This window comes from Phodopus roborovskii, unplaced genomic scaffold (genome assembly GCF_943737965.1).
Source record: "Phodopus roborovskii unplaced genomic scaffold, PHOROB, whole genome shotgun sequence".
In the NCBI taxonomy this organism is placed as follows: Eukaryota; Metazoa; Chordata; class Mammalia; order Rodentia; family Cricetidae; genus Phodopus; species Phodopus roborovskii.
This window is the reverse complement of record NW_026126599.1, coordinates 7,705,347-7,725,055: the sequence shown is the minus strand read 5'-3', so window position 1 is coordinate 7,725,055 and position 19,709 is coordinate 7,705,347. Positions and strand designations below refer to the sequence as shown.

The window sequence follows — 19,709 nt, the reverse complement described above, 5'->3', positions numbered from 1 at the left end:
AAATGAGGAAATAAACCTCTCCCTTCTCTCTCTCTCTCTCTCTCTCTCTCTCTCTCTCTCTCTCTCTCTCTCTCTCTCTCTCTCTCTCACACACACACACACACACACACGTACTTGCAATCTATGAGTATGTGAAAGACAAAGTTGTAAGTGTCCTTTAACAACTATTAGGGCTTAAATTATGACATCATAGATACACAACACCAGGCTGGAAGATAGACTGGACCTTCACATCTATAGTTCATTGAAAACAACAACAATAAAATGCTCCCAAACATGTATATATTTTGTGGGATGTGTGTGTGTGCATGAGTTCATATATATGCATACACATTATGGTGCTCACCATGGTGCATGTGTGAAAGTCAGAGGACAACTTGAGAGGGTTGGTTCTCTGCTTCTACCATGTAAGTCCTGTGGATGGAACTCAAGTTATTAGGCTTGGCAAACACCTGTACTGAGCAACCCCACTAGAATGGTTTGTATGCAGTGACTGTTGACTAAGGGCATGAGTGACTCTACTAAAAGCAAAATGCAGATCCGGAGGCCAACAAACTCAAAAATACATCTCTCAGATAGTCAGGTTCCTCTAACCCTACAGATCTATGCCAGTGCAGGAAAAATGTATGATGAAGTACCCTGAGCTGGGAAACCCTCCATGAAAAGAGAGATGATTCAGCAGTTAGGAACACCTCTTTTTGCAGAGGACCTATGTGAGCTTGTAGCCATCCTTAATTCCAGTTCCAGGGTTATTTGATGCCCTCTTCTGACCTAGAACACATGGTACACACACACAACGAACACTCATGCATTTACATATAACTAAGTCAATCTGAAAAAGGCCACACTGTCCTCCTAGTTGTGAGTCTGACGCTGGGGAATTGTCTGTGGCTATCCCTGGGTGGCAGTGTTCCTGCACATCTGCGTGTCACCCCACTGTCCTGTGTTGGCCGGGACAACTATTCCTGCTGGCTCTGATGTTGTAATTTTAAAAAGATGCTCTAGAAAGAAAGATGGCACACACTAGAATTTGAGCGCAGGATTTTTTTTTTTTTAAATTAGGGGAAAAGGATTGTAAAGAGGGGGAAGGGGAGGGAGGAAACCAGCGTCTGGGGACAGGAGCAGCGTGAGAGAGGAAAGAGAGAGGAGAGGTGAGAGGTGGGGGGGGCAGACAGAGGGAGAGAGGGATGGGAGGTGGGCAGGGCCCTTTGAAAAGGGAACATAGTGAATGTGCACAGGTGGTGCTCTTAGTGGCAGCAGTTGAGAGTGTATCCTGTCAGCACCCCAAAGGCAGGCCAGTACAGATACCCAATACTAACATCTGATCCCCTTTAACACTGCCCCTGCATCAAGTCCTTGGGAATTCCAAGCAAGGGTTGGGGTCAGGAGAGTAATGGTAAGAAACGGCAGAAGGTGTCCTGGTGGGCCATGCCTGCAATCCCAGCATTCTGGTCTCTGAGGCTCAGAATTACTGAGAGTCTCATGTCAGCTCCATTACACAGTGAATTCTAGACCAGCTTAGGTTTCATTGTAAGACAGTGTCTCAGGAAAAAAAAAAAAAAAAAAAAAAAAAAAGGAAAAGGAAGGAGAAAAGAGACAAAAAGGAAGGAGGGAAGAAAGAGAGAGGAAAAGAAAATATAATACCTCATTTTATTCTCATAGAGAATCAGTGTCCCTCTTTAAGTAATGCAGCCCTACAGAGATATAGTCATACCTGAAAAACCATTCATGGTTGAGTCACAACCACAGAAAAGAATAGTGTAGAACTTTCAAATGTTTGACCACAACTTCATTGTAAGATAAAGAAATATAACTCATATTGTGAACAGGCACACACTTACATCTGCACACACACAGGCTGAAGCAAAATTTCACAAATGATAGTTACCCTCTATGTATGCAAACCCTCTTTCCCCTCTCCTCCCATCCCATTTTAGCCTGCCCCATCTAACAGCTGGTCATAAGCTAGCATCATTAGCCTTAATTGTCAGCTTGACTGGGTGAATTGCTCCTAGGAGATTAGTTGGGTGCACCTCCAGGTGTACCTGGGGGGGGGTCCAGGGTCCAGGGTCGAGGGGCTTCCAGAAAGCATTACCTAAGTGAGGAAGATTTACCCAAATGGGGGCAACAGCATCCTACAGGGGAGGAACCCGGATGGAATAAGGAAAGTTCCACCCCTCACCCAGCTACGATGCCTCCCTATCATGGTAGGGAAACTTCTGGAACCCTGAGCCAAAATAAAGCCTTCCTCCTTGTTTTTCTCAGGTGCCTGTCACAGCCGTGAAAGTCTGGTTAACACACATCTTGACTGTTTAGTAACACTTGGTTACTCCAGAAGAATCTAGTTAAATGAATACATGAACTGACATTCTATGAGTCAAAAAACCTGATTGGGGGGGGGTGTCTCCTTAGACTCCCTCTTTCTCAATTTTCCAAAGTCTCACTATGCAATCCCAGCACCCCTGGATCTCTTACGAGATATTTCCCAAACTCCTCTTCTCCTCCCCTGCGTTCGCTCCTGTACCCAGGACTATCACAAGGGAATCTCAACAAGCCTCCTCCAGTGAGCAACCCCTAGAGGCTTTTATCATTCCTGTCACGAGCAGAATGGAGTGCCAACTCACCATTATGGCCCTCTGTGCCTTCCTGGCCTGGCTGGCCATAGCTAACGAGGACTCACACCCAGGTGCCCAGCACTGCTGAGAGTTCCCCAGCCCAGGCTGTGGGTCACACCCTACACTTAGTTCCCACTGCTCATCTTTATCTTTCCATCCGTCACAGTCCTACATCGTTCCCTCCCGACTCACTCTCATTTATGTTCGATCTACCATGATTCAGTGGGGACAATGGAATCCCAGGTTGGCCTGGCTCTGGGCTATTACAGTCTGTATGAGGTAACCTTGGCATGTTCTCAGTGCACATCTGTGTCCTCCATCTGACCTCGGCTCTTTGAAGGCCTTACTCATCATGATTGCCTGGCAGAGCCTGTGGAACCTGGTGTGTGTTCTGTAGGTGTTGAACCAAGAGCAGCTGTGCAGGGCTTGCCTTGTTCTGCAGAAATCTCAGGCCAGAGCGCATTGCAGACTTATTCTTGCCAAAGGACTAAGAAGTCTCTAGATCTTCTTTTCCCTGGAAAATCTCCTTTGCTCTGGTTTTATTCAATGAGGCTGGGGGTGAGGATCTGGGCACCATAGCATCCTGTTATACTCTATTTGAGAAGCCTGAAGCACCTGTTTCTGGGGTAGGAGTTGGACAGATGCCACCCCCCACCCCAGGCGTAATCAATAAGTATCAATGGCATGGAATCTCATGCAGCTTAGAGGCCTTCCAGAGGTGGCTTTGGAACAGTGCTGGGGAGACAGATGTGGCCCAGTCCCAGGAGAATGGGGCTTGTTCTGGTAATAGATCTGAGTCTGGATTCAGTGTGGGCACACAAAAACTCCTTGGATATGCCATGGAGGAGCTATAACTAACCCTGGCATCCTTATTTGTAACCCAGAGGCAATCATCCAATTGGCTGCGATGGGCACTGGGGATATGGGATGCTATTAATGACAGCAGTGCCTTCCATTCTTTGAGAGGCTTGGCTATGACTACTTGGGTTCTCAGCGAGATGGAGAAACAAGGTGATATACTGGGGTGAGCTGACTTGGGACCCTGAATAGCTGTATTTACCTTCTGGGAACCATCTAGTAGGATGGCTACCTCCACGCTATGACACATGGCCACCTTGAATTACCACTTGATTTGTTTTCTGTGACCAGGACTTCCATGTCTCTATTAGACTGAAAGTGTGAGCATGGTGGACATGGAGAGAGTAGGGGCTCCATGCAGTTTTGTAGTCCTTGTGGTATTGCCAACATCGAAGAAGAAGTGAGCTTGTGTGTGGGTATGGTTGAGGATGACAACAATGATGGAGGTGACTCTTGGTACTCTCTAGAAAGAGAAAAGTGACGGAGCCAGGGGGAAAGAGTGAGCATCTTTACTGAATAAAATAAAAACAGAGAGGTGGAAAGAACAGAGATTGTGGACAACAACCTTGACAAAAACCACAACACCCCCCCCCCAAAAAAAACCCACCCTGACAAAAAGGTGTATTCACACTGAAGAGCTCCTCCCCAAGCAAAGGGCTCTGCAACCGAAGCCTTAGTTTCTTTATATGCACGTGTTTATCTTATTACCTGTACTCATCACTGAAGCTCTGAGGGTGCGAGGCGTCCAGGGAAAGGGAGGGCAGTTAGCTCACCCTGTAATCCTGTCTTGAATACAGGGGTTTGATTTCATTTTGTGTTGAACAGTTGTTGAACAGAATGAATTTTCTATATTGACACATTTAAAAACCTGAAGCCTGGGTTGGAGAGATGGCTCAACGGTCAAGATCATTGACTGCTCTTCCAAAGGACCCAAGTTCAATTCCCAGTACCCACATGGCAGCTCACAACTGTCTGTAACTCCAGTCCCAGGTATCTGACACCTACACACCTACACACACACACACACACCAGGCAAAACACCAATGCACATAAAAAATAAATTCAAACAAACAAACCCTAAAGCCATTATTCTTCCCTGAAATGACTCTTGCGTTTTTTCTCCTTTTCCCACTGATATGCCTGAACAACAGAAAGAAAAGGTTCCCTCAATGAATTTTACATTTTCCTACACGTAGTTAGAATGTAATGAGTTCATACTTTTTTTTTTAATATAAAAAGCTCTCCTTCAAGTGTGAGGAAAATGATGCTCCAGGGAGATACACGATTCTGCAGACTCTAAAGACTACTGGCTATTCTGGTTCCCCGATGAAGCTTGTAAGAAATCTCACTTTAGAGAGATCTATTTATTCATTTCTTTATAACTGCCCCTCTGTGTACCACACAAATTCAAACACCATAGTGAGAGCCAAGGGCTCAGCTCTAAAGAACCAAGAGACACACAGCCAAGAGCTAGCAGAGGTCAGCTAAGCACAATATCACACAATTCATGCAGAATCTCTGCTCGGCAACATGAAGTGCTGGCTTGCAAACAAAGGCATTCTTGAACATATTTCCTTGGAATAGCAGGATGTCTCTAGTGCATTTTACTCAAGGTTGCAACCAACCTCATGCAAGGTGATGACTGCAGAGACAACCCGAATTCTGTTTAGCATCCAGGGTTCTCGAACTCCTCAAAGTAAAAAGCTCTTCCGGAGGGACATCATGGAATCCCTGTGCACAGGTCTCAGTGGGAGGTCACTTTGTACCTCCCACTTCCAAGGCCCGCATAGTAGGGTCACCAAAGAACCAAGGGTTCTCTGAACTGCCTCCAACCCCACTCCCATCATCTTCTGGATGTCATTTTCCATCCAGGATGACTTTGTGCCGCCTCACCCCACCCGCCAAGCCCATTCACTTTCCCTTCTTTAGCTCCTTAAACACCAGCTCTTCCTGTTACCTTTCTGTGTATCTCCTCTCCTGCCACCCAAGGTTCACACTCCCCTCCCTCGGCCTCCTGTGTCCTTCCACCCACACTTACCCCAGCACTAGAATTTTTGGTCTACTCCAGTTTCATGTTCCCTCCACAGCCGTCTGCCTCTGCGTCAGCCCAGTGCTAAGCACCCCAAAGGGGTTTGATTAATGTTTTCGGGAAGACTGAGGGAGCTTCCAGCATGGACGTTCTGACAGCCTTAGAGCAGGGAACAGATGATCATTCTCTCTCCTGCTTCCGGCCACCAAGCGCAGAAAGGAACCTCACTGGTCCCCAGTGACCTGTGGGGCCTCGGCCGAGATTCCAATCCTCCACACTTCCTCTCCCCATTGTTTTCATTCGAGTTAAAAAGAAACATCAGAGCCTCCAGAAGGAAGACTGCTTGGAGCAGAAAGCAGCATGAACTGTCTGATGAGGGGTTCCTCTGGGTGACTGAAGTGTAAGGTAGAGTATGTTCCACTGACCCCATTATCCACAGTCTTTCAGAAGAGGACAGAACTGGCCACCCCGAAAGAAGCAGTACATGATTGACTCATTCTGAAACACCAATGGCCTATTTACCTTCTGTTGGAAATTTCCAGATCTTTTCTTACACACTCACTCTTGGAGATTATAAACACACGTTGAAAATGTTCCATGTGGCCGGGGATGTAGCTCAATAGCAGCATCCATGCCTGGCAAGCACGAAGCTCTGGCTAGACAAGCCAAACAAAAAACCCAAATCCCAAAAGAACACATCCTGCAGCTGACTAAATGTAGCTAAGATGGGTTTTTAAGAGACCTCCTATGTGTCCCTATATTCTCTTAGCTTTAAATTTAATTTAACTTTGGTATTTTTGAAACACGGGCTTGCTGTGCAGCCCAGGCTGGCCTTGAGCCCACTATGTAGCTCAGGCTTGCCTCAAACTTGCAATCCTTCTATCTCTGCTTCCGGAATGCATACGATCTCTTAAATATTATAGAGGTCCTCCCCTTTGGCAGGTGTAATTTCCATTTACAATCTAAGCTATGTTATTAATTGTGTATTCCATAGTGGTACTTATTTTATAAAGTGATTACAGTGTCAATCAGTTTAGGATATTTGAAATGATTATTAGCATACACACACTCTCTTAGGTTCACCACATTGTAGATTTTTAAAATTCATCTGTGGTACCATGGCTTCTATTAGCAAAGGCCAGAGTCCACTAAACTACTTTTGCCAGAACCTTCCTGAGAAGGCTTTCAAGCATCTGCACCCACTCCCTCAGGCTGCTTCCTTGTTTCACAGCCGCCGCCAGTGATAGACAGTGATGACTGTCTTGGGAAAGTGGAGGAGTAACCCTGGAGCTGACGTCATTGTCATTTCTGACATTCCAACCCTGTTCTCTCCCCCATAGGAACACTTTTTAGACCTATAGCTCACTCCTCACTGCCCACACCTGACTCCCAGGCCACTGAGTCACTTCCTGTCTTCCAGACTTGCTGCTAAACTTGCTTTTGTTAAAACAAAATTAAGTTAAAATTTAAAGACTATTGTGACAGGAACAGAGCAGCCATTTAGCAACTGTAGGCTAGTAAACACATACAGTGGACCGTGAGTGCCCAGAATCCTTTGTGGTTAGCCCATGAGAGGGCATTCACCAAAGGCATGTGGTTGACTCAGCCAGTGATTCCCCCCACCTCTCTCCTTCCCCAGATGTGCCAGAGACCTCAGACGCTATATTCGGAGGGTGGCAAGCACTTAGTGTGTCCAGATGTAACTTTCCCACTTCTAGGGTGAGTGGGAGACATATAGGCCGTTATTAAAGCTCATGAGCACTTGAGAAGAGAGAACTCTGATTTGATGGTGGAGCCCCAATGGCCACTGTATGTCTGGAAAACTGTAGGTATGTAGCCAGCATTTGTGGGAATACTGAAGTTACATAGAATATGCACATAAGAAAACAAAAATGGGCTGGGTGTTGGTGGCGCACACCTTTAATCCCAGCACTGGGGAGGCAGAGGTAGGCAGATCTCTGTGAGTTTGAAGCCAGCCTGGTCTACAGAGCGAGTTCCAGGACACTGAGAAGCCCTGTTTCAAAAAAAACAAAAACAAAAAACCCCAAACCAAACAAACAAAACAAAAATGGATAGTTAGTTCTGCAGAAAACTTCTGGGCATATTTTTCTGCTACACACACACACACACACACACATACACACAACCTCATTCTAAATATTACTCAAAAACTCTTTTGTCTCTGTGTTCATTTTTGTTTCCATGGAAGGCACCCAACTTTCAGCAGGCACCACACCAAGCTAGATTGTGTAATGGCTGCATTTGAAAAGGATTCAATTTTTTCCCTTAAACGACTATTTTGGTTGACCTAAGAGGTTTGCTTTAGCACTGTTTAGTTTTAGAGAATTAAATGCATTTAAAAAGCAACTGGGGATTTTCAAGACTTTAAGGGCAAACCCCTAAGGGGACACCAGCTAGGTGGCTCAGGTTTCCTTGCCCTGGTCTCCTCATGAAGAAAGCTCTTGTGCCTTTTGTACTATCAGTCCATGAAAATGACAATTGTGACACACATTCTCTTAATAAAATCCCCACAAAACTCTCTTTAAGTTTGCATTTATTTTCATTCTAAATTCAAGTTCTGGGATTAAGATTCCCAGGAATACTTGATAACTCTTTTTAATTATTTCTTCTTATTGGGATAGGCAGTGTCTGTCAGATACAAGCCAAAGATTCTCAGGCCTTGGATTCTTGATTCAGTCACTGTCTCTCCTCTCCTCTCCTCTCCTCTCCTCTCCTCTCCTCTCCTCTCCTCTCCTCCCCCCCCCTCTTGTTTTTTTTTTTTTTTTTTTTTTTTTTTTTTTTCCAAGACAAGGTTTTTCTGTTTATTTCTGGTTGTCCTGGCTGGCCTTGAACTCACAAAGATCCACCTGCTTCTGCCTCCATGAGTGGCAGGATCGAAGGTGTACGCCACCACTGCTGGGCTTTCCTGGTTCTTTTTAGTCATTCAAACAGGTTCCAATTCTTGAAGTTTTCTTTTTAAAGAAATAACTTGGTCCTCTTATGGGACTCCTAACTTTGGGAACAGGGGCTATCTCCGACTCTCTTTCTGGCTTCTGGGACCCTACTCCTCAAACTTGCCCAGCCTTAATAAATGGGGGAGGTGCTTAGTCTTACTTCAACTCAATATGCCATGTTTTACTGATACTCACAGGAGAGCTGCCTTTTCCAGGATGAAGACAGATTGGGAGGTGGGACGGGGTGTCGGTGCCCATAAAGATGGCTGCACTCCATCTTGGCACAAGGACAGAGAGTTCAAAACTGTCCTCAGCAAGTCATAGGACCTAAAGGTCAAAGGTGTGGCTACAGAAGGATGTTTGGCTGTCTTATTCTAAATAACAACAGACCTGAATCTGAGGTGTGGCTATTCCTGACCCTCAAGGCTAGGGAACAAGAAGTTGAAGCTAAGGTGTGGTTACTGAACCCTTAGAATAAGTGACGAAGAAAAGTCTGTTTGTTCTGTATACATGATACCGTGTTCCCCTTTTTGGTTAAGGTATATAAGAGTGGTGAAAAATAAACTCATGGCATTTCAGTATTGACTGATCCGCCCTCCTGACTTGTATTCTATGTCTCTGTCTTTTCTTTATTGTTATAGTTAGCCTTTCCCTTATCCACACTCCCCTACTCAGGTATGAACTTAGGGCCGCTAGGCTGGTTCTGACTGCAGTCCCACAAAGACAGCTTCTGACAATGGGGCCACTGGGGAGAGGGACTAGGAGGGGAGGATGGAGGGGATGCTGTTGCTGCTGAGATGTAAAATAAATAGATGCTTAAAAAAATGAAAAAAAAAAAAAACCACCATAGGTACATAGCTTAGCTTGATGTGTCATAAAACCATAAGGAATAGTTATATACCAGGATTTTAATTCCTTTAGTGTGTTTTTCGTACAATGCACCTACGCAAAGAGTCTCCAATGTAAGCCCATCTTTTCAAATTGGTACTCAGCTGGACATGGTGGCTTGTACCGTACCTTTAGTCCCAGCACTCAGAAGGCAGAGTTCTGTGAGTTCCAGGCCAGCCTGGTCTTCATAGTGAGTTCTAGGCCTGCTAGGACTACATAGTGAGACCTTATCTCAAGTAAATAAATAAATGCTTCTTCTAACTATTTTTCAGGGCAAAAATAAAAAATAGAATAGAAATAAAAAATAAGTATATGCTTAGTGTAGGTATTTCTTAAGTCAGAAACTGTGATGTCTTTCTCAAGCTCATCTTCCCGGATTCGGGATTCTACTCAGCTCCCCGTGTTCGGCCCATGTTCGGAAACCTGGGTTTTGGCAAGTGATGAGTATGGGTACCTGGATGAAATGACACCTGGCAGCTTCCTACTCTAAGTCTTTAAATGCTGTTATAAAAAATGACAGCCTGCAATCTGACCCTAGACGTTTTGTTATTTGAGCATCTGGCTTCCCAGTGCTCCCTGGGATAGAACAATCCTCCCATTGTGTGAGGTACACGGTGATGGCGGGAAGCGAAGGAATTCCTTTTTGGCAAAAGTTCCATCTTGGGTAGTAGGCATTGGCTTGGGATTATTATTGTTATTTTTTAAAATAACCTGAATGTGGTTTGCATAAAATGCATCACAAGGAGTTACTAAAGCCAGGGTGACAGCAACACCCCACATGACTTTAAGTATGCAACTCTGGGCACTGCCACTGTGATGGGCCAACAACTCAGGACACAGTCAGTCGCCACGTGTTCAACATAAATAACACAACCATGAAAAAAGAAGTATTTAATAAAAGCAAAAGCAAAAACAAAACCCTCAATTTCATTCCAATTCATTGTGTTGCTCAAATATCAATGTAAAAAATAAAAAGGCTTTGGAATTCGGTAAATAATGTATAAGGTATAACTAGATTTGATAAGTTACATCATAAACAGCTCCTACAGTGCAAGGTACCCAAACATTATATTCATCTTTCTAAGTGTACTTTTCTTGGGAAAGGTTTCATGATTCGGCCACTAAAGTTGCTAGACCAGAAGCAATGTGATTTTAAAATGATTTAGATTTACTTTTCAAAGATACTATCATTGTCTATCTCTTGTTACCAAAACATTTGTAAAACTTTCAGCTTTTTTTTTTTTTTTTTTTTTTTTTTTTTGTGTGTGTGTGTGTGTGTATAAAGTCAGAAAATGAAGGGAAAGAGCTTGCAGAGTTCAAGGGCTTTTATGGGGCAGGTTATTAACTGAGAGGTGATTTGAGATGGGCATAGAAGTCACTCCGAAGAGTGGCTTGCTAGCTGTCTGACTTTGGCTGCAAAACTTAACCCTTCCAAACCTCGAACCTTCTTCCCAGGAAGAGGAAGCCTCTTGGACAGTCTTTCAGATGCACTGAAAATCTTGTGATCTGCATGATGAAACGCAATGCTGACAGTACTTATAATCGGAGAAGACCATGCCACTGGGGTGGTGTCACAGGATTTAGAACATAAACCTGTACTTCTGTCCTGGATGTCTAAGGGAAAACAATAGCTATACTCATGCTAACTCTATCAAGGGAAGCCCTGTGAATGTCAGGGAATATCATGGAATGTTGAGGTTTATCTGACTCTTGCATTGCTGGGAAAGCTTTGTTGATGAACCTTGATCCTGGTGGTTGACATGACTTCATAGTGTGGTCTCTGACATAGCAGGCTAAGCCTCTTCACAAAGCCACAGGCTCAGCAGCTGACTCCTGGTCCCTTGCGTCAGCCCCAATGCATTCTCTCTCAATTTGGGGATCAAATGTAACATTTCTAATATCTCCCTGTGTTGTGATCCAATTCTAATGAAAGTGAGTGAGCATGGAGGCTAGATGCCAGATGTGGAGCCTGAATGAAGCCGTGTTTTTAAGTCATTCTGTTACTCTAAGGCAGATAAAAGACAGGGTGCCTGGGTAAGTAAATGACTTCGGACTGCACCACCTACAAACCAGAAGTGCAAGCCAGCCTTGGTGCATGTGGCCTTTGGCTGGCTTTCTCTGAAGTGGACTCACAGGCGGCTATGAGCCAGTGTCTGTTTATTAGCAGTTCCCACGACACCTAACCCATGTGAGGCACATAGCACATGGTTAAACATGGCAGCAATTCACCCAGTTCTGCCGCTGAAAAGGAAGAATGTTCTTCAGCATGCAACGGCTTTAGGCATTTTGTGGTCTGACTGGAGATGCTATAATTGTAGTATTTACTGAGCAGGGAATAAGCTGTTTGGGAGCTAAAGATGTATCCTGGGAACACAGTGTTCCATATTCCTTAATTTTTCCCCAAAGACATACTCTGGAATGTCCTCTTTAGCATAATTCATATGAGAAAGGTTCATAAAACTCACAAAGTCAATGTGATTTTTATTAAAACAAAAATGTCTTCCTATATACTGTTCAAATATTCTGCTAAAAGAAACCGCCATGGCTACTGTTGGCACACCAGTGCCTAAAGCTGTCTCTAGAATGGCTCACTTAATCATCCCTGCCATGAGGAGGAAGAGACCAAGGCTCACCCAGGTCTTGCATTAGCATGTTGATACTTGAAACAAGCGTTTCTGTTTTTAGCCTTTGCCTATAAGTATGAACTCTTCCAAATCCTTCTGAAGAAGCTAGAGTATAAATAGACGAAGACACACCAAAAGTTGTTCATATAATCTCTCCTTCCCTCCCTCCGCCCCTCCCCATCCCCTGCCCCCCTGTATACATTAATTGGTCATTAAATATGCATATTAACACTGTACCAATAGAATAAGGAGTGGAGAAATGGCACCTATAAAGAAGGGCTTATCAAATTCTGCTAAAAATAGAACTTGCTATTGATAAAAACGAGGAGGAAAAGTGGAATCACTAAGCAACATTTTCCACAGGTCTTGGTGCTTTCCAGAAGGTTCTCTGGGAGAACACTGGGTTTCCTATTGGCATGAAACCCCTAAAAGTGTTGATGGAGGTGAGGGAGGGGAACATTTGGAAACCATCAAAGCAGAGCATACGATTGGCCACCCAGCTAAAGCCCCTTGAGTGGCTTCTTGCCCTCCTGACACCCTGAGGCCAACTTTACCAACACCACGGTAGAGGTGAATGATTCAGGACTTAGAGCTACAGGAAAGCAGGTATACAACCAACAGTGGTCTCTAGATTCAAACCCAAATCATTCTGAGTCCCAAAGCCTTCCATCTTCCACAGAGCCAGGCTTCTCAAAGTTGTCTTTGGGCCTGTTGTAGTTGCTGGCTGGTACACAGTATTTTCAGCAGGAAAACAAAATAGCTCTTGTGACTTGGGGACTTGGGGACATGAATCAGTAAAAAAAGGCAGAAGGCCAGTCCAGTCACCTATAGTATTAATTAAGCTTTGCTATCTGCCAGCTAAGCCCCGCATGGCTCCATGGTGATTATAAAGGCAGTCAGAACTTCAAATAGCACTGATAAGAGAACATAATCGGATTATGCACCCAACCCCTCCCCGCTTTGGTAGCTTAAGTGAAAACGTTCTTTAGAAGCAAGTTTTTCTATTAGTTACTAGTTCAGAGTGATCCTAGAGACCTCAAGGACTGTTAGAGCTGATTTTCATGTGCTGTGGAGAGAGAAAGAAATAGTTCTCGCTGAGTGGAAGTGAGAACTGAGCGGTTCCCTAGAGTAGCTAGCTGCCTCTTGTCTTCAGTGTGGACTTGGCAATCAGAGGCTCCACACTGGAAAAGCCACAGCAATGAGACACTGGACACAGCCTGTGTCTAATAAAAACATACTTGTTTATGATGGCTGGCCCACATACATGTTTCTCTTATTTATTTATGTATTTGTTTTTTCGAGACAGGGTTCCTCTGTATTGCTTTGGAGCCTGTCCTGGCACTAGCTCTGTAGAGTAGGCTGGCCTGGAACTCACAGAGATCTGCCTGCTTCTGCCTCCCGAGTGCTGGGATTAAAGGTGTAAGCCACCACCGCCCAAGTATTTCCTTAAGTACTTGGAACAATTTTGCAAATAAACCTGAATTTAAATGTGGGGAAATGTTTAATATTTTATTCTGGAAGCATCCTGCTTTGAAATTCACTTTATTAAGGTAACGTATTTTTATTTTTGTTTTTCTTTTTTTCTTTTTTCTTTCTTTTTTTTTTTTTTTTTTTGGTGTATAGGTGTTTTGCATACATGTACTATGTGTACCACATCATACTGTGTCTGAGGAGGCCAGAAGGGGGTGTCAGATCTACTGGACTGGAGGTATAGACAGCTTTCAAGCTGCATAGTGGGTGCTGGGAACTGAACCCGGGTGCTCTGCAAGAGCAGCCAGCAGCCAGCGATCTTAACTGCAGAGCCATCTCTTTTCCCTATTGGTAGCTTTTGACTTTCAAAAAATATTCTGAAAATTTAAAAAAACCCTCTTACTGTGTATCGTGTAAATGTAGACCTTTCTACAACAGGCTAATTGGTGTTCAACTTTGAAAGCAGATTCATATTTAGACATCATATTTTAGGATATTTAGCATGAAGGGAAAAGTATGCTTTCACAGGGACTAGGTATTAAACAGCCATGTTTGTTAACAGCAAACTCAGCAATGCTCTGATGTTCTATCTAGTATTATCAGGGAAAATATTGGATAGACTCCAAACAGTCAAGAATTAAAAGGAAACGACACTTGGTTCTCACCCCCCGCCCCCAGCTATTTCTCACTTTGGAGAAAATGAAAATGTATTTTGCTTCCTTCTGAAAAATGACCCTGGTTTCCAGAAGCCTTGATTGACATTTCTCTGTTGGGATACCCCTCCCTTGGATAAACATATACACATGTCCATTCTTCATATGAGCTGCTGTCTTGCTGGAACTTCAAGGAAAAGCTTAAGCAAAACCAAAAAAGAAAAAAAAAAAATCCCATGTTTTCCCAAGCTTTTTTTTTTTACTTCTTGTGTAAGAACTTTTATGAGATTGGAGTAAACTGTTTTATTTATTTTCCTTTGTTCTTCCGTCTTACTGGAAGCGAGCATTATCAGGATGGAATCATCTTCAATGAGAATAAATTGGGACTGAGGAGATGACTCAAATCAATGACGAAGAATTAAAATGTTTAGTTCTGCCGTCACTCTGGATATGCCGATTGCATTTTAATGGGTTGACTTTTCACCTAATCTAATGTGACGAACATTTCCCCTTCGAAGGAAAGAATAACATTTTTATCAACCTTCTGTTTCATTCTCAGACTTCCACATCCCTCTACATTTCAGCTTTTGAAAATTTCATGGTCATCAAACCCTAGTAAGGGCCGTGGTCGAGCTCCTGCCTAGCAAGCATGAGGTTCTGTGTTCAGTTCCCAGTGTTACTGAAACTAAACAACACCCTTTGCCTCAAACAACAGTAAAAGAATAAATAAAAATAAATAAAAGCCCAACAACTTCCCCACTCCCATACATAATATGAACCTCTCTAGCCTTCTTACTCACAGTTTCTTAACATGGTTTTTCCTCTCAATCATTGCTTGTGTTAATCTAACTCTTAGTAAGCATGTCTGGTGTCCCAGCCACCTGGAGCTGACAAATATTTTCCTATGTGAAGGATCCCATAGCAACCAGATTTGTGTCAGGGACACAAACCAGCTGTTTCAGTGGTGCCAGCCATTAGCACCCACAGAAAGTTCATAACCGAATGTTTGAGAGCTCAGAACTCATCATCTTTCAGGGCACAACGTGTGCATGTGAGTGTGTGTATGTACGTGTGTGTGCACATGCATGTGTGTGCTCAAGTGTGTGAATGTTGTGCATGCATATAGGAGGCCAATCTCAGGTGCTGAGATTGCTGGTCACCTTGTTTGAGGAATGGTCTCTTGTTCTCCCCAGACTAGCTGGCCCATGAGCTTCTGGGGATTCTCCTGTGTCCACCCCTATCTCACCCCAGGAGCATCTAGGTTACAGCACATGTGATGAGCACGCCCAGCTTTCACACAGGTTCGTGATTCATACTCGGGTCCTCACCCTTGTGTGGCAAGTACTGCATTGACTGAATCCTCTCCTCAGCTCTAGAACACAGGTCGGAGTAGAATCTGTCTAGGAGGGGACCCAGGATAGGTTAGGTTATAAAGACCTTCTGTTTGGAAACTGTCAGGTTCTCACAAGTGATGCCATCTTGGAAAGTTAGTAAGCCTCACACAGCCTCAGTTTCTCATTTGTGAACTGTGGCTGTGAGAATGCTGTGGCTGAAGTATACTGTGACTGGCAGATGGGGCCCATGTGGTATATCCACTATTAAGTTAGGGAACACATATAGATGCAGACTGTGTCAACAAAGGTCTACAAAAGAGGGTGCAGGGGGATGCATGAGACATTCTAGTATTTTTATTTTGTATATTTAAATATTTTTGCAAAACCAAATTCTTTTGCCAGTATTTAATATTGGGATGTTATGCTAAGTCCCGTTGGTGGTTTCTGAAGGCAAGGGGTAACTGTGTGAGTTAGGGGGCATCTCTGTGGCACAGCCATGTCTCCTGCATCCTTGCTCTCATCATTACCCTAGGAAAATCCACACGGAACCAGTTGTGTGCATCACATGGCAAACCCTCAGAAAAATTGGTAATTGATGTCAGACTCTTGCAGAGTTGTTTTGAAGAAAAAAAGATGTTATCAGGAATGAGTAGCCAGCGAGGATGAGATAAAGCTGGTTAACAACCACATCTCTGAGGGAAGGGCGATGGGGACGGATCTGGGTGGGGCAAACATGGGCTGAGCTAATTTAAAATTGTTTGAGAAGACAATTTGAAATGTGGTTTTATAAACTTTGGCCTCTACGTCTTGAGCTATTAGTGACAGTGTACATGGGTGTACACCAATGCGTAAAGATGAATATGCTAGAAATGCTGCTTAAAATTTTGTGACTGACAGGAGGGTAGAGAAGTCCTCAACCTGCTATGGTGGGGTATATTCTAAGGCTGTGGATGGATGCTTGTACACAGGTTCTGTGATACCATGAGAGTGGATGCAATAAGTGAGACCACTCAGAGGTAGTTAGCAAATACCCTGTGGATGCCACAGACAACGGGATGATTCATGGACTGAAGGCGATGGAGCATGGCGATGGAGCATGGAGATGGAGCATGGCGATGGAGCATGGAGATGGAGCATGGAGATGGAACATGGCAATGGAGCATGGAGATGGAACATGGCAATGGAGCATGGTGATGGAACATGGCAGTGCAAGAGTCCATTCCAACTTTGAACTTATGAACTGTTCATTTCCGGAATTTCCCGTTTGATATTTTCTGACCGTGATTAACAATAGGTAACAGAAGCCATGGATAACAAGATGTTGGATAAGGGAAACTACTGTATATAGTAGTGAGGTCCAGGCACACATATCATGAGCTCATCTCCTGTGGCATGCTTCCAACACTTTACACAATATGATGCACTTTGTATTTGTACTGAGAGGTCACCAGATATAGATGTTGGGTACCCACGCCCTGCTAAACCTCCCTAGTGCTGAGAGGTTAGTACCTTTGGCACCCCTAGAGCTTATTCAGAGCATACATATCCCGTATGAGGTACCCTCATAGCTCAGTATTACAGAGAGATTTAGGTAGCGTCTTTCTTAGACGAACACAGCTATTTGCTTCTGAGTCAGCTCAGTTGAGGAAGGCTTGTAGAGAACAACAAGAAAAACCCCAAACTAGCCCTCTTGACAATCAGCCCAATAAAGCTTGCCTGAAGTGAGCTTGCTATCGGAGTTAAATATGTATGCTCCCCCATTCTCTCCAATTTAAGACTCAAACTTTGCACATTTGCAAATATTCTCTCCTCTCCCATCAGTAAACGCAAACTGTCTCAGTTAAGTGCAGCGCCCACTCAATGAGGCCACATACAGTGTTAATGTGTGCTTGTTGAGTGGATAAACAAGCTACTCTTAAGTCAAAATATACTGCCCATCAAGTTGCACACCACAGCACCAACATCCTCTACTTGGGTTTGATGATGTCTTCCTTGCTGGGCATAAGCTCCAGAAGGGAAGGGAACCTTATATGACCAGTTGAATTATTTCTTGTGTTACAATAGCCTAAAACTGGCCCAGGAACATATGTTAGTAATTGTTGAATGGGTTGATGGATAGACTATTGCAGTGGGCCTATTCACAGTATCATTGCTTCTTCTCTGATCTGATGTTCTCCAAGATACAAATCCTAAATTAAAAAGTGGCTATGGCTAGCCTCCCCATACACGTAGCTACACATGACTTGGAAAATAATTTCAAGACTTCCAATAACTGAGTCTGTCTCCTCTTTGCGTCCCATTTCCCACAAAGCGATATTTCTAGTAGCATGCTAGGGGGCCACCCATTTATTTCTCTAAAAAATTATTTATTTTTATCTTGTCTGTTTTGCCTTCACCTATGTGCACCCAAGGAAGTCAGAAGGTGTCAGATCCCCTGGAACTACCCCATGGTAGTGAGCCATGTGGGTGCTGGGACTGAACCCTGGTCCTCTGGAAGAGTAGCCAGTTCTCTTAACTGCTGAGCCATCTCACTAGCTCAGAGGTTGTCAATCTGTGGTTGTGACCACCTTGGGGGGGCACTGAATGACACTTCCACAGGGGTCACATATCAGAAATACTGCATACCAGATATTACACTTACTAAGTAGCAATGAAGTAACTTTACGATTGGGGGATCACCACATGAGAAACTGTATTAAAGGCCGCAGCATTAGGAAGGTTGAGAACCACTGCTTTAGTCCCATCCCACTCCCTCCTTTATTTTTTAATCCCTCAAACATTTCTTAAAAGTCTGTGTGATTTTCAAAGCTAATCTTTTGTTTGGTCACTCCTTTTCCCGGTACTAAAATGGATTCACACCTTCCCAGTTCTTCCAATTAGACTGGAATGTGTACAGTGCCTCCAGCCTTGGAGTTCATATTGGTCACCCTGAGTCATGACCCTCTCTGACCCCAGGATGGAACTGGATGCTGTAGGTTTCTTCCCCTGTCTACAGTTCCTTGTACACAGTAGGTGCTCAATAAATATACATTGAAATGAGATGGACAATGTTACTATGTATACTCTGCAATGAGACAAAGGAATATGCAGTTGACAATGTTACTATGTATACTCTGCAATGAGACAAAGGACCTGGTGGTATAAGAGTAACATTTGGACAAAATAAGGTTGTGTGGGGGGACCTGAAAAGGAAAACACCATCTTGGCTTAAATAAGCCCAAGAAGCAGGGCATAGCAACAGTCAACCCTAAAGACACAGTTCTTTTCTTGCTTTTTGCTCTAAAGCCTTACACAGAATGGTCATCTAATGTGGAGTCTCGTCCTCAGCCAAATGAATGAATGAATGAACGAATGAACGAATGAATGAATAAATAAAATTATTTCAACTGAGCTCTTAGTATTGCATTGCTGCTCAATGCTTCGTGGTTTTATTCAAGTACTTGCAAAGCTGGAAGAGCACGGGTTGGGGAGCTGCTAGAAATAGTGCAGGGTTCTTCCTCGCAGTCATTTAAGGTTAATTAAGAAGCTGCCTTTCATCTGCTTGCCAGGGTTCTCTAGGTGTACCCTATGTGGTGCAGTCGCAGCTGCAGTCACAGACAGTGCAGACAGTCTAGGATGCAGCATAATAAGCACATGCAGGAGAACAATGGTTTTCAAGAAATCTCCCCAAGCCGTTGTTTTCTGGTAGAGGTAGAGTTGTTAGCTCTGAGAAGCCTTTATAGCACAGTGTTTGCGTAGGCCGTCAAGGGACTTTGCGTTCTAGACTCTCAAGAAGGAAATTCTGATGGGGCTTTGATGTGGGATAATGCTCTTGTACACTGTAAAGATTTGTTACTCGCATTGGTTTAATGAAATGTTGATTGGCCAGTAGCCAGTCCAACCAGACAAGGAGAATTCTGGGAAGAGGAAAGGCAGTCGCCAGCCAGACACAGAACATGTATTCAATCAGAAGCATCTAAAAACATCATTAGACATGATTCATAATTTTCAGAACCTTTAGGACTAGAAAGATGTACATCGAGGAAAAGCTCTGCCAACTGTCCACTCTTCACTCTGGTGTCATGTCTGAGCTTGGGGTGGGGTGGGGTGGCAGCATGGAGTTGGGGTGGGAGTTGGCAGCACAGAGAGCAGGATGTGTTCACAGTATCCCTCCAGAACTGACAGCTGACCCCCACTTTTGAAGCACAGAGGGAGAGGATAGAGAGTGCATATGCTCAGTGTTTAGCAATTGCACTGATGAGGCTATTTCCAGTTCCCCTATGGCTCATTTTGATTCAACGTGCA

At 43.9% G+C, this 19,709-nt stretch overlaps 1 protein-coding gene across 3 annotated transcripts in view; it reads right to left on the bottom strand.

Moving 5' to 3' along the window:
- The window catches only part of Stard13 (StAR related lipid transfer domain containing 13), a 370,724-nt gene that overhangs the window by 71,376 nt on the left and 279,639 nt on the right, over window positions 1-19,709 (bottom strand). The window lies entirely within an intron of this gene.